Source organism: Convolutriloba macropyga, chromosome 8 (genome assembly GCF_964194025.1).
Source record: "Convolutriloba macropyga chromosome 8, txConMacr16.3, whole genome shotgun sequence".
Lineage (NCBI taxonomy): Eukaryota > Metazoa > Xenacoelomorpha > Acoela > Convolutidae > Convolutriloba > Convolutriloba macropyga.
Genome location: NC_134475.1, coordinates 16,799,927 through 16,813,797, shown reverse-complemented (window position 1 = coordinate 16,813,797; position 13,871 = coordinate 16,799,927). Strand labels below are relative to the sequence as shown.

The following is a 13,871-nucleotide window of genomic DNA, read 5'->3' as shown; positions in this document are numbered from 1 at the left end:
CTCTTAAAATTAGCCAAAATGGCAGACTTTTATCTGGGGCCAGAAAGACAGCATATGAATAAGCACAAGATGAAAGTGATCTTACTAAAGCGCGGAATAAAAAAAACGTTTCAGAAAAGTGCTAGCTCCACTCAAAATGTAAAACTTATGATTGTATTGAAGAACAAAGCCAGTTTTTCGCATTCATTCAGAGGATTTTTTTTCACGAGAATTTCTAATGCTGTCAGTAAAATTAAATCAGGCTTTTTGAAATGCCACTGCGAATGTCAGGAACACTTTTCCTAACCCTAAAATTAAACCAAGTTTTATCGTTGTAATTGTTTATCACAATATTACTGAAGATGAGGTAAAATAAGAACTTCTTATTATCAACGCAATGAATGTCAGCAAAGTTTCATGAATCACAAGTCGAGCAATTTGCAACTAGCAAAACTAATACGTGTAATTACGGAATCAAATAACCAAGTTAGCGCAGCCCAAACACATGGCGTCAAAACATACTGGCAATGTGAAGAAATGTTGTGATTCAAAAGTTTGGTCACTTAGCAAGCGAAGGCAGTAATGCAAATTGATGTCTTCGCTGCTCACAAAAGCATAGTGTTAAAGAATGCACTGTTTCGAAAGAAATGCAAAAAAAAATTCAAACTGTTATGGAGCTCATGCGACAGTTTATCGTGCTCATGCGACAGTTTATCGAGCATATTAGCACAAATTAGCTGAGGCTTCGCAAAAGAAAAATGAGAATAAATACTCAACTATAACCAAAAAAATCTATGCTTCTGAAAACAGAGAAAAGCTCCTTAATGTCATTGACGAGGGCTTTTTTGAACTGCTAAGAAACTGTCATCACACCTATCTGTCACTTGATGTAAAGTGCAAAGAATCATTAGATCAACCCTTTCACTATGATACTTTTTGTACGCATTTTAGCAATTTTCAAGAATCAAAAGATCTTGACAGCGATCACAGAGTTCCAATTACTACAATGAATCTCAATTGTTTCAATTAATTTCACAAATCAGCTCCACCAAGTTTAAAGAAGGCGCACAAAAATTATACAAATAATTAAATCCCTGGCCAGTACAGTATTCGGAAAAGAATGATATAAATAAGTTCAGCAGCAATTCAGATGAACTAAACACAACTTTATGGAAGACTCCTGCACAAATAAGAGGAAGTCAAAGTGAGCTCAAAACTGCCTTTGGCAATGGCTATGCATCTTTAAAAACGGAGATAAATTAGGTACAGAAAGAAATTGAACAATCAATGAGGCGGTCAGAAGACAGAAAAAGAGCAAAAGTGCTAGAAAGTTCCTGTGATAAGGGCAGCAAATATTTTGGAAAGCAAAAAAGGAACTAAAGAATGAAAACGAGCCCAAACAGAAAACTGCACAATACACAAAATTATTTTATAAAGATTGCGTGGCGCTCGCAGACATGGAGAAAAGCGAAATGTTTAAACAGCTGCTAAGAGACACAACAAAAAACTAGGAAACCGAATCATCGATATTTTTTTAAATCTCCGATAGCATTGAAAATGGAACCAAATCAGTATTATACAGAACATTGTGGAAGTCAAAATATGTTCGGTGAAACTCAGAGTGCTAACAGAAAACACGGCTGCACCACAGACCATTTTTTAAAACTCACTCACCCCGTTAGTGAAGCCTTCCAATGGTCCGAAAAAGTTGGTTTTGTATGCCTAGATTTCGAAAAGCGTTCGATGCTGTATGGCGTTTATGACTGTTTCACAAATTAAATTCAACTGTGCTTAATATTTCAGTCATAAGCTGGATAATATCATTTATCTCACAAAGGAACTTCATTGATGATAAATTCCACGGTCAGTGATAGTTTTAGCTTGAGTAACTCAAGGAAGCGTAATTGTTCCTAATCCCGTTCAAATATACGTCAGTCGCTTGTCTCAAATAAAAGCATCCAGATCTCATAGTTCGGTGACGAGTTTGCCCTCTAGTTATAATTCAAAAATATGTCCAATTATCATTGAAAAACCTTATTGATTGATACGACTCACTGACCAATCAAACTCATTAGCTGATCTTTTAAAAGCCGTCAAGGAAAGAAATTTCTCTTGAACTCATCAGAAAAAGTTTATCCATTAGGAAGACACAATTGATATACTTCTTGGGCTTCATTTTCATTTTACATTTCAGGTGGAATGAACAATGGAGAAATTTAGTACGAAGAGCAAACAGCAGGCAGTTTGAACTCTGGAAGCTGAGCAATATGAACCTTAACGAAGTAAGTCTAATTTTGGTTTCCAAATCTAGGGTGCAACCCATATTTGTGTTTTCAATCACTTGCTGGCTGGATTATTCACAGGCCCTAGTCAATAAAATACAAAAGCGTACAAAAATGGGCGAATTTGCCTACGAAGACCACAATGTTACCTGATTTAAAAAAGTTCCACAAAGAGGCAATTTTAAAGCCAGTTAAAGAAATGCAGATTAAATTGTCCAAAAGGTATATTCAAATGGCAATAAATACAACACAACATACCGTTTTTAACAGAGCTGATACACAAAAACGAAAGTGGTCGCTCAACACTTGCAAAAGCACTCTCGAATAATCGCATAGTTAAAATTTCCAGCTGCAAACACCATTCACTAGTGCTCAATTGACATTTTAAGATAGTGATCAGCCAGGCAGGCAACTAAGCGACAGACGGAATGTGAGAACTGAGAACCCAAAAAGGAAAACTAAGGAAACAGTGGAAAACCAAGTAAAAAATAAACTGAAAAATTGGGAAAAACAAACAGTGCAGATGAAACGCTGGCAGTTGGATAAACACAAGTTGATATCGAATGGCAGAGTTGCGAAGAGCACGGAATTGGTTGAATAAAGAACTAACAACTACGGTTCGAGTCCAACTCCAGCAAATTTTTTCTTGTTTCCTTGAGTCATTTTCTCTATTCACTAAAAGTTCATCAGCTTTCTAACGTCTTGAAGAGGAGAAAAGTGGTTCAGTGGTCAACAAAGCGTTGAAGAACTAACAAAAGAAAACATTTTTTTTGCGGTTCGATTCATATAAATTGAAATTGATTTCTTTCCTGCTTCACTAGAAGAAATAAAAAATCAAAAGCAAGAGCACATTCGAAACAGTTGTCTGAAGCCTTGAAAACTTCAATGCGAGATTGAACAGAGTTTATCACTAAAGATTTTGTCAACTTCAAGTTTTTCTCTTTTCAAATGACCGCGCTACAAATAGTTTTGACGAAATCATTGTCAATCGTAATAGAGTAAAGAGCCAGGCCGGTGTAAAACTCGAGACACAAGTAAATTGAAGACTGGTTCTGCAAACATTATTGAGCAGCTTCAACACGGTCAAACTTATTTTTGAGTTAATTGTTCTCGTCCATATACTGTTGGAAAGAGAGGTCTTTGAAAACAGTGGAAATTACAAAGTTTTGAAACCAAATTGAGTATGGGAGAAATTTTTGTCAATAATTAGCATTCAAAAACTTTTCAGCTATAACTAAATTGTTTTTTTTTAACACTTCATTTGACCTCAGCTCGATGGTTTTATTTACTCCGCATATTTTCCTCCTGTTTTCAAAATTTTTAGTCTACGGTCCTATTCAAAATCTGAGCAAAGAGTTGAAACTATCAGGTCTTTGAATTTGTTTTCCAGCTTTAGTTGGTTGTGAACTGTTGTGTATCAACCATAGTAACCAACAAGATTAGCTGTGCAACCCAAGACTGCTGTGAATTGAACATTAGGCCGCACACCGGTGGCGTGATTCGAGGTAAATACATGGTCTAGGAATACCTGTAGGCGAGAGACGGTTCGGATAATGCCCGCATTACGCTCTGATCAGAAGGCAAATTCTTAGAATTGTTATGAACAATGGTTGCATTACGGTCTCATCAGAGAGCAAAGTCGCACTACAGTCTGATCATAGGTCGCACAAAAGTCTGGTGATCTATTGAAGCTACAGAGCAAAGGGTTCCAGAATTCCACGATTCCGTATTTTTACAGTCCTTTTAGCCATGTGAGGTACAAGAACATCTCAATACCAATTAGAAAGCAGCTTTAGTGCTATATTGATCAAAATTCAAGGTGAATACCTATCCGTAGATAGAATAAATGGAACTTGTAGATAGCTACGATGTTTCTGAAAACTCATTCAAGACTTCTGAAATCAACATATAGATATGACATCTAATCATACATATAAATAGAATCAAATCAAAGGCAACCGATTGCTAGGACGCAAAGAGAGCAAGAAAAGATTGAGAGACGGATGAGAGGCAAACAAGATGAGCAAGAGACAACCGTGAGACGTTAAAGACTAGGGACAGACAACCGGAAAACAAGCGAGAGGTTGTAAGAGTCAGGGGAAGGAGGCAGGGTGCCAAAAAATCCGAACGCCCAAATTCTTCCCACCAATTCTATATCAAAAGTGTTATTGAAAAGATAAAACAGCACGTTTTCCAGCCAGTAGCCCAACAAAATTGATTGCATCATATCCATAAGTATGGTTATTAACGCTCAATTGGCACCAGAGGGCATTTTTTTAGTTTTGTTCATTTTGTTCGTAAGTTCCATAACGTTAGTTTTATTATCTCTTAGACGTCTCTATTTCAATCTCCACATATTTGAGGTTCGTAATGACTCGCATAGTAATTAAAGTATTTAAAGTATTTAGCGCAGGTTATTGTCAATTACTTTGTAAATTGTGTCTTCGAACCACCTGCGCAAGTTTATGTTACAGTTCTTTGAAGTGTAAAAATATTGTACAATAAGAAATTGATGAAAAGAGCAGTTGGATCTTTTTTTTACTACAATTCGATTCTGAGTCAACTTTAGTCTTTAATATAAGGTTTTTGCCAGATCTAAAAAGCAGCAAAGTTAATCCAGCTATGTAAGAGGAAGTTAGTAAATAAAGTCTCTGGAAGCCTTGAAAGTTTTAGAGCGAGATTGATCATAGTTTATTACAAAAGGTTTTTTAAACTTCAGTCAGATAAACTTATAGTCCTTTCCATTGAACAAACGACAAATATTTTCAAAAAATCCTTTTTAATTGTAATAGAGTGAACAAGCCACAACTAGTTCCGACAAAATCCTTGTCAATCGTAATAGAGTGAAGAACAAATCCGGCGTAAAACTCGCGATACAGACTGTGAAGACTGGTTTCCCTGAGATTATTGAAAAACCTCAAAACAATCGAACTGATTTTTAAACTATTTTTTCTCGTCAATTTTGTGTTGCAAAAACATGTATTCGTAAGCAGTGCGAATGACAAAGTTTCGAAATAATTTAATGTTTAAGAGAACCTTTTTTGAGATGATTTTTTTTCCTGAAACAATTTTCAAATTGTAATTGGACGTCCATTTTTGTGTATCATTCATAATAACATCCGAGTTTAGTTGTGCGACCAAAGATAGCTCTAATCAGACCCTTTGAGTCGAATACCGGTTGCTTGATGCGACCCAAATTACATGTTCTGGGAAATGGTTAAGTCTCGCAATGATCTGGACAAAAGTTGCAATACGGTTCGATCAGAGGTTAAAGTCATTTAAATAGTTTGGACAATGATTGCACTAAAGTGTAACTGGAGGACAAGTTGTACTACAGTCTGATCATAGGTTGTACATAAGTTGCCACAATGGTCCCAATACGTGTTGAGCAAGGGGCAAAGCCACATTACAGTCTGATCAGAGGCCGCACGAAAAGAGATACCGTGTGGGGAATAAAGATTCAATGATGAGGGTAGCACGACTCTACAAGTTCCTTTTTACAATCCGTTTTAGCAACGTGAGGTACATGAATATCTTAAATCCAATAGTGAAACAGTCTTTTGTGCTAGCTTATAGTCTCAAATAAACTGGTCCTTTTCATTGAACAGCTTATGGTCCTTTTCATTGAACAAACGACAAAATGTTTTGAAAAAATCCTAGTCAATCGTAATAGAGTAAAGAAAAAAGCCGGAAGAACTAAAGTTTCCTGAAGCCTTGAAAATTTCTGTACGACATTGAACTTAATTTATATCAAAATAATTTGCAAACGGCAGTCAAACAAAGATATAGTCCTTTGAAATGACCAAGAAACAAATATTTCTGACAAAATTCCTTGTCAATTGTAATATAGTGAAGAACGAAGCCGGAAGAACTAAAATTGTCTGGAGCCTTTAAAAAATCTGTACGAGATGGAACACAATTTATTACAAAAGAATTCGGAAACTTCAGTCAAATAATGTTGTAGTCTTTTCAAATGACCAAGCGACAAATACTTGCAACAAAAATGTTGCCAATCGTAATAGAGTGAAAAACAAATCCGGTGTAAAACACGCGATACAGACTGTGAAGACTGGTTTCCCCAGAGATTACTGAACATCCTCAACACAATGGAACAGATTTTTAAACTGATTGATCCCGTCTATTAAGTGTTGCAAAAACATGTTTTTGTAAGCAGTGCGAATGACAAAGTTTTGAAACGAAAAAATGTTTTTTTTTCTGAAATGTTTTCAAACTGTCATCGGACGTGGACTGTTGTGTATCATCCATAGTAAGACCTAAGTTTAGTTCTGCTTAATCAGAAACAGTTTTTTGAAGCAGTATTTAAATCGTCTGGACAAAGGTTGCACTACGGTCTGATCAGAGAAAAAAATCTGGGAATGGTCTGGACACTGATCGCGTTAGTGGCTCTTCGGAGGACAAATTGTACTATAGTCTGATCATAAGTTGCTCATAACTATAATTTGGCACAATCGTCACACCACGGTCTGAACAGGGGACAAAGTCGCATTACAGTCTCATCAGAGGACGCGGGAAAGTCTGGACAATGAACGGAAAAGAGAAATCATGTGGAGAATAAACGTTCAATGAAGAGGCTTGCACGATTCTACCAATCCCACCAATCCTTTTTTCATTCGGTTATAGAAACGTGACACTCATGAACATCTTAATGCCAATAGTGAAACAGTCTTGTTTTGCTATCTTGAGTAAAACTCAGGGTGCTTACCTACCATTTTTGAAAAAGTGAACTTCCAAATAGCTGACAGTTTTTTAAAACTCGTTCAAGACTTCTGAAAACAACATATACATATAACATCTGATTATACATATAAATAGACTGAAATCAAAGTCAACTGAGTGATAGGACACAAAAGATGAGCCAAAGACGAACAACAGAAGACCGAGAGACAATCGAGAGACAAACGAAAGACGAACAAAAAGAGCAAGAGATGAACTAGTGACCAACAAGACGAATGAGAAAGCATATGAGCAAGAGGACGGAGGAAGGGAGGGCACCAAACAAATCTGAAAGCCCAAAAGGCGTCTCACACATTTTTAAATCAATAGTTTTTGCATTTCGCGAAAAAGCGTGACTTAAAACACATAAGTTCTGCTCCCAGAACAACTGCACTAAAAGACTTTTTTTACATTCTCAAAAATCATTGATACTTCATGCTAAGTTTGGTTTGATTTAGACAACTCCATGACCCGATGAAGAAAACCTATTTAAAAATTAGTTAATCGAAGTAATCTCAAATTTCCGAATCAAAATTATTTTTTTCCTAAGCAAGATATAACCTTGTTTTTGCACTCTACACACGATGGGTAGATTCCATTTTTGTTTGGTTTGACTTGCACAACTCTTTGTTCTGATGAAAAATACCCATAAGTTGAATAAACCAATAATATCCTAGTAAAAACAACTTTTCTCCTTCTCCAGCTATAGCAGAAACTCATTTCCCTTTGAACTCTCTATACATTACGTACAATCCATACCAATTTTGATTTGATTTGATAACTCCTTTACCGGATGAAAAAATACCTAGCTCAAAATTCGTTTTTTTTGTATTCAATCGTTTATTTCCGTTTGAAAAACCAACCTTAATCCTTTACTTTATTCCAAGTTTGGTTCGAATTGTACAGCTCCATGACTCGAAGAAAAAATACCTAACTCATACTCAAAGTTCATCTTATTAAGATGTTTGAAAATTTTCAAACATTTTGGCCTGCCTTTTCCAGGAAATTTTTTTTTTATTGTTGCTCTGAATAAATTAGGCATATAAACTTTTTGATGAATAGATATTTCATCGTGTCGAAGAGTTGTTCAAATTGCTCCAAACAAATATTCAAATCTAGTCCATGTAAGAGGTTTGTAGAAGTCCGGGCATATTTTTGCGAGCTTGTCTGGGGAAAAAGTTGTTTTCTTGTTGTTTTGAAACGAATTAGTTGATAAATCCTTTTTGAAAAACAATTTTTTTCGAAATAAACGAAAAACGTTCTTGAATGACATTTTTTCATTTGTTCGAAGCGTGTTTCGAATCAATTCAAACTAATACCAAACTGATTTTTGTATTAGGTTTCAAAAATAATTGATAGAACGTTTTTGAAAGTACAGATACAAAATATGCAAAAAACGTTGACGAAAAATAGTTTTGTTTACATGTTGGAAGAATTGCTCAAATCAATTCCAACTGTTGTCAGTATTTTTCTCCGTAATAGATAACCGAATTAAATTTTTTGAAACAATTAGCTTTATCATCTGATAAAAGTGTTGATCAAATAAAAACAAACTCACCGCAAAATATTTTTTCGGTAAGAAGTCTTTAAATTTATAAGCATTTTTGGTCTACTTTATCTTGGAAAAAACTTTTCTCTTGTTTTTTTTTATAAAATTGAGCGAATTGATTTTTTTTGGAAAATAACCTTATCATCAGGTTGGGAGCTGTCCAAATCGATTCAACCCTTACCCAAAGTAACCCAATGCAAGAGCTTTAGAGAAACTCAGGCATATTTTGGGAATGTCTAAGAAAAAGTTGTTCTTTTGTTGCTGGGAACAAATTATTCGAGTATACACTTTTGAGAATTTTCATTTTCATAAAACTGGACAAATTTTTTTTGAAAAACAGCTGTATCATCTTGTCGAAGAGTTGTTCAAATTGCTCCAAACAAATATTCAAATCTAATCCATGTAAGAGGTTTGTAGAAGTCCGGGCATATTTTTGCGAGCTTGTCTGGGGAAAAAGTTGTTTTCTTGTTGTTTTGAAACGAATTAGTTGATAAATCCTTTTTGAAAAACAATTTTTTTCGAAATAAACGAAAAACGTTCTTGAATGACATTTTTTCATTTGTTCGAAGCGTGGTTCGAATCAATTTAAACTAATACCAAACTGATTTTTGTATTAGGTTTCAAAAATAATTGATAGAACGTTTTTGAAAGTACAGATACAAAATATGCAAAAAACGTTGACGAAAAATAGTTTTGTTTACATGTTGGAAGAATTGCTCAAATCAATTCCAACTGTTGTCAGTATTTTTCTCCGTAATAGATAACCGAATTAAATTTTTTGAAACAATTAGCTTTATCATCTGATAAAAGTGTTGATCAAATAAAAACAAACTCACCGCAAAATATTTTTTCGGTAAGAAGTCTTTAAATTTATAAGCATTTTTGGTCTACTTTATCTTGGAAAATACTTTTCTCTTGTTTTTTTTAATAAAATTGAGCGAATTGATTTTTTTTGGAAAATAACCTTATCATCAGGTTGGGAGCTGTGCAAATCGATTCAACCCTTACCCAAAGTAACCCAATGCAAGAGCTTTAGAGAAACTCAGGCATATTTTGGGAATGTCTAAGAAAAAGTTGTTCTTTTGTTGCTGGGAACAAATTATTCGAGTATACACTTTTGAGATTTTTCATTTTCATAAAACTGGACAAATTCTTTTTGAAAAACAGCTGTATCATCTTGCCGAAGAGTTGTTTAAATCTATTTTGAATTAACTAACTCCCAAATTTTGTTTTGTTTAAATGGTCCATAAAATTCTAAGTATTTTTGGTCGAGATTATCTTGGAAAAAATCGTTCTCTCGTTGTTTTTGAACAAATTAACGAAATAAGCGGATAAACTTCTTTGAAAAGCAGCTTTTCCATCAGATCGAAAAGTTGTTCAAATCAATTCAACACTTAACCAAAGTAAATCTATGCCAAAGGTATATAATTGTTTAGGCGCATTTCGGTTGGAATGTCTGCGAAAAAAGTTGTTCTTTGGTTGCTGAGAAAAATTGTTTAAATCAATTCAAGTTCTTACCGAAAGTTATTCTTACCAGAACAGAAAAAGATCCAGGCAATTGTGAATAAAAATGTTATTTTTGTTTTAGAAATAAAAACTTGACAAAGAATTTTCGAAAATTAAATTTTTCAAAAGAAGCGAAAAAACTTTTTTGAAAATAGCTTAACCATCGGATTGAGGTGTTGTTTAAGTCAGTTCAAACTCTTGCCCTGCGTTTTTTTAGCTGTGTGCTCGCTTCTTTGGTCGCCCCATTGCGTACCCCTCCCCATCGATTCATCACACTACAGTGTGTTCAGAAGGCTTTGAGTCGCATGGTGGTCTGATCAGAGGGCAAAGTCTCAGAAATTGTCTAATCAGAGCGGTTTAGGGTCGCACATCTAAACCTGGGCATGACCAAAACAGAACAAAATTTGACTTTAGGGAAACTGGCTAAGGACACGTTGCAAAATAACGAAAATTAATTTGTGGCAAGTGAAGGTGCATCTTGGGCGGGAGTTTTTTGTCCTTCTTTTTACGAGTGCTTAGATTTCATTAATTATACGATGGATCCACTGCACCCTTCTTTAATAGTTTGGCAAAGAGAGACAATGGCCTTTTTACTCATCTAGAAAAGAGATCCCACAAGCGTCCCTTCTCAGCATTTATTTGACTTTTTAACGCTTCCTCTTTTATTTCAGCTTTGGTCCCTGTTCAAAGTCCCTAGAATCAACTCGAATCCAAAAAATTTTCAGAACTTGTTGCCCTATTTTTCTGCAGAAAACATGGTTATTTTCAGAAACTTATCTCAGAAACTGTTTTTTCATGTGGAAAGACGACTGCAAGTTAGGTCAAAACATTTTCTTTAATCATCCCCGATGATTTTTTCAAGATGCTATCAGTGTTTCGCGAAATGTTATCTATAAAGCGATCTTGACATGATGTTTCAAGTTGTTCAAAAGGTATCCGGACATTACTTGATATGGCAAGGTATATGAAATTTCGTTTCGCTAGGTAGGGATGAGCCCTACCAATTCAATGAACTGCTGTCTAAAAAGGTCTTATAAAAACAATTTTTGCTTATTTTGCTGTGATTAAAACTTTTTATCATGCTGCTCTCGCATTAAAACGACTGATGGCATTTCCAGCAAAAACGTTAGTCTCTATAACTTTATTTATCTGCTGTACTTATTTACAGTTCACGAAAAACTGATTGTTTAATAATACAGTTAAAAACTCGGTGAAACTGAAGAGAACATTTTGACGCGGAAGCTTGAAAACTTAAAATGATTTTAATTGAATCGCATTTTCTGTCTCTTACCATTGGGTATATTGGCTGTTTTCAAAGCGCTAACTACGCACTACGCGGTACATAAACCTATTATTGAAATATTCAAGATAAATGCCCATCTTAACATACCCAATTTCTTGGACGAGCTGATGAATCATTGCATACCGATCTATTATCGTATGTAAGTTGGTCTATTTCCGTTCATGTTTTTTGTTTCTCTTCATATGAACTGAATATGACCGCATGTATTTATATCACGCATGTATTATATGCTTTTTCTCTTTCCATTCAAGGAGCTTTTCACTGTTCCATATTAATACGCGATTCTGATTGGCTAATACAGTCACACCACCACATGACAAAAGCCACGCGGTCACAAACATTGTAAATTATTTTATCTAAACACGTCATACGCGCTTAAATGCTACCAGAATACAGTATAACGTAATTCTGATTCATAGTAAATATATCTTCATTCATATATTTCTTACACAGTTGGTATTTTCGGTCTTGTGATTACTAATTTCATATAGTTTTGCTACTATTCGTTAAAAATTACCTGTTCTCTGATTCAGATTGTATAAAAAGCTGTAAATTAAAAGTTGAGATATCAAAACTGGTATTTACGCAGTAAAACTTGTCCTGCCGTTCAAATTGAATAAATTTCACAAAACCTACGATTAATTTTGAAGGAAAACTACCGGTAAGTGCTATTTATCTTTGGATAAAAGTTCATGAGAACTTATTCCATTTAAATTTGGTGTACAAGCCCTATTTATTCAGTAAACGCACTGGCAAACCCAATATTTCCCGGCCCTATGCACCTATATGTAAAATTTAGGTAACAAACCTTGAATTATAGATACCCATTTTAAGGAACTCATCTGAAAGCCGGTTGATACCATAGCCTAAATTAGTATCAAAATATGCATGAGTTCTATTGTTCAAATCAAACATTCATATTTGTTTGAGCACAGAAAACTTATCGATAAAGAGAAAGCTCTGAACTTTGCTTTCTAACTTTTCATTAAAAAAAGCTTCCCACCCCCCCCCCCCCAACCGGCTAACCTCAATATATTGCGTTCTGGCAAATTGCTTGTTACGATGAGTAAAATTCTGCGAATGGTTTCATGCCCTTTTTGGTAGATAGTCGACGCGTATCTGAAATTTCTTGATTCGGAGCTTGCCTCTTTTCAAATCACCTCTTCCCGTTTTCGGCTAAACGCCCAATTATTTAACATGAAGCAGCCTACTTCTGCAGACAACAGATAACTTGCGTTTTTTAAGCTGTGTGCTCGCTTCTTTGGTCGCCCCATTGCGTACCCCTCCCCATCGATTCATCACACTACAGTGTGTTCAGAAGGCTTTGAGTCGCATGGTGGTCTGATCAGAGGGCAAAGTCTCAGAAATTGTCTAATCAGAGCGGTTTAGGGTCGCACATCTAAACCTGGGCATGACCAAAACAGAACAAAATTTGACTTTAGGGAAACTGGCTAAGGACACGTTGCAAAATAACGAAAATTAATTTGTGGCAAGTGAAGGTGCATCTTGGGCGGGAGTTTTTTTGTCCTTCTTTTTACGAGTGCTTAGATTTCATTAATTATACGATGGATCCACTGCACCCTTCTTTAATAGTTTGGCAAAGAGAGACAATGGCCTTTTTACTCATCTAGAAAAGAGATCCCACAAGCGTCCCTTCTCAGCATTTATTTGACTTTTTAACGCTTCCTCTTTTATTTCAGCTTTGGTCCCTGTTCAAAGTCCCTAGAATCAACTCGAATCCAAAAAATGTTCAGAACTCGTTGCCCTATTTTTCTGCAGAAAACATGGTTATTTTCAGAAACTTATTTCAGAAACTGTTTTTTCATGTGGAAAGACCGACTGCAAGTTAGGTCAAAACATTTTCTTTAATCATCCCCGATGATTTTTTCAAGATGCTATCAGTGTTTCGCGAAATGTTACCTATAAAGCGATCTTGACATGATGTTTCAAGTTGTTCAAAAGGTATCCGGACATTACTTGATATGGCAAGGTATATGAAATTTCGTTTCGCTAGGTAGGGATGAGCCCTACCAATTCAATGAACTGCTGTCTATAAAAGTCTTATAAAAACAATTTTTGCTTATTTTGCTGTGATTAAAACTTTTTATCATGCTGCTCTCGCATTAAAACGACTGATGGCATTTCCAGCAAAAACGTTAGTCTCTATCTTTATTTATCTGCTGTACTTATTTACAGTTCACGAAAAACTGATTGTTTAATAATACAGTTAAAAACTCGGTGAAACTGAAGAGAACATTTTGACGCGGAAGCTTGAAAACTTAAATTATTTTAATTTAATCGCATTTTCTCTCTCTTACCATTGGGTATATTTGCTGTTTTCAAAGCGCTATAACTACGCACTACGCGGTACATAAACCTATTATTGATATATTCAAGATAAATGCCCATCTCAACATACCCAATTTCTTGGACGAGCTGATAAATCATTGCATACCGATCTATTTCCAACCATCTACTGATTAAAATCAGTATTATGTTGCCTGTGAGTATAGTGGCG

General features: G+C 35.2%; 1 protein-coding gene across 5 annotated transcripts in view; it reads right to left on the bottom strand.

The window, feature by feature from the left end:
• LOC142343971 (uncharacterized) overlaps positions 1-13,871 on the bottom strand; it is a 286,528-nt gene that overhangs the window by 75,015 nt on the left and 197,642 nt on the right. The gene's annotated exons all lie outside the window — the stretch shown is intronic.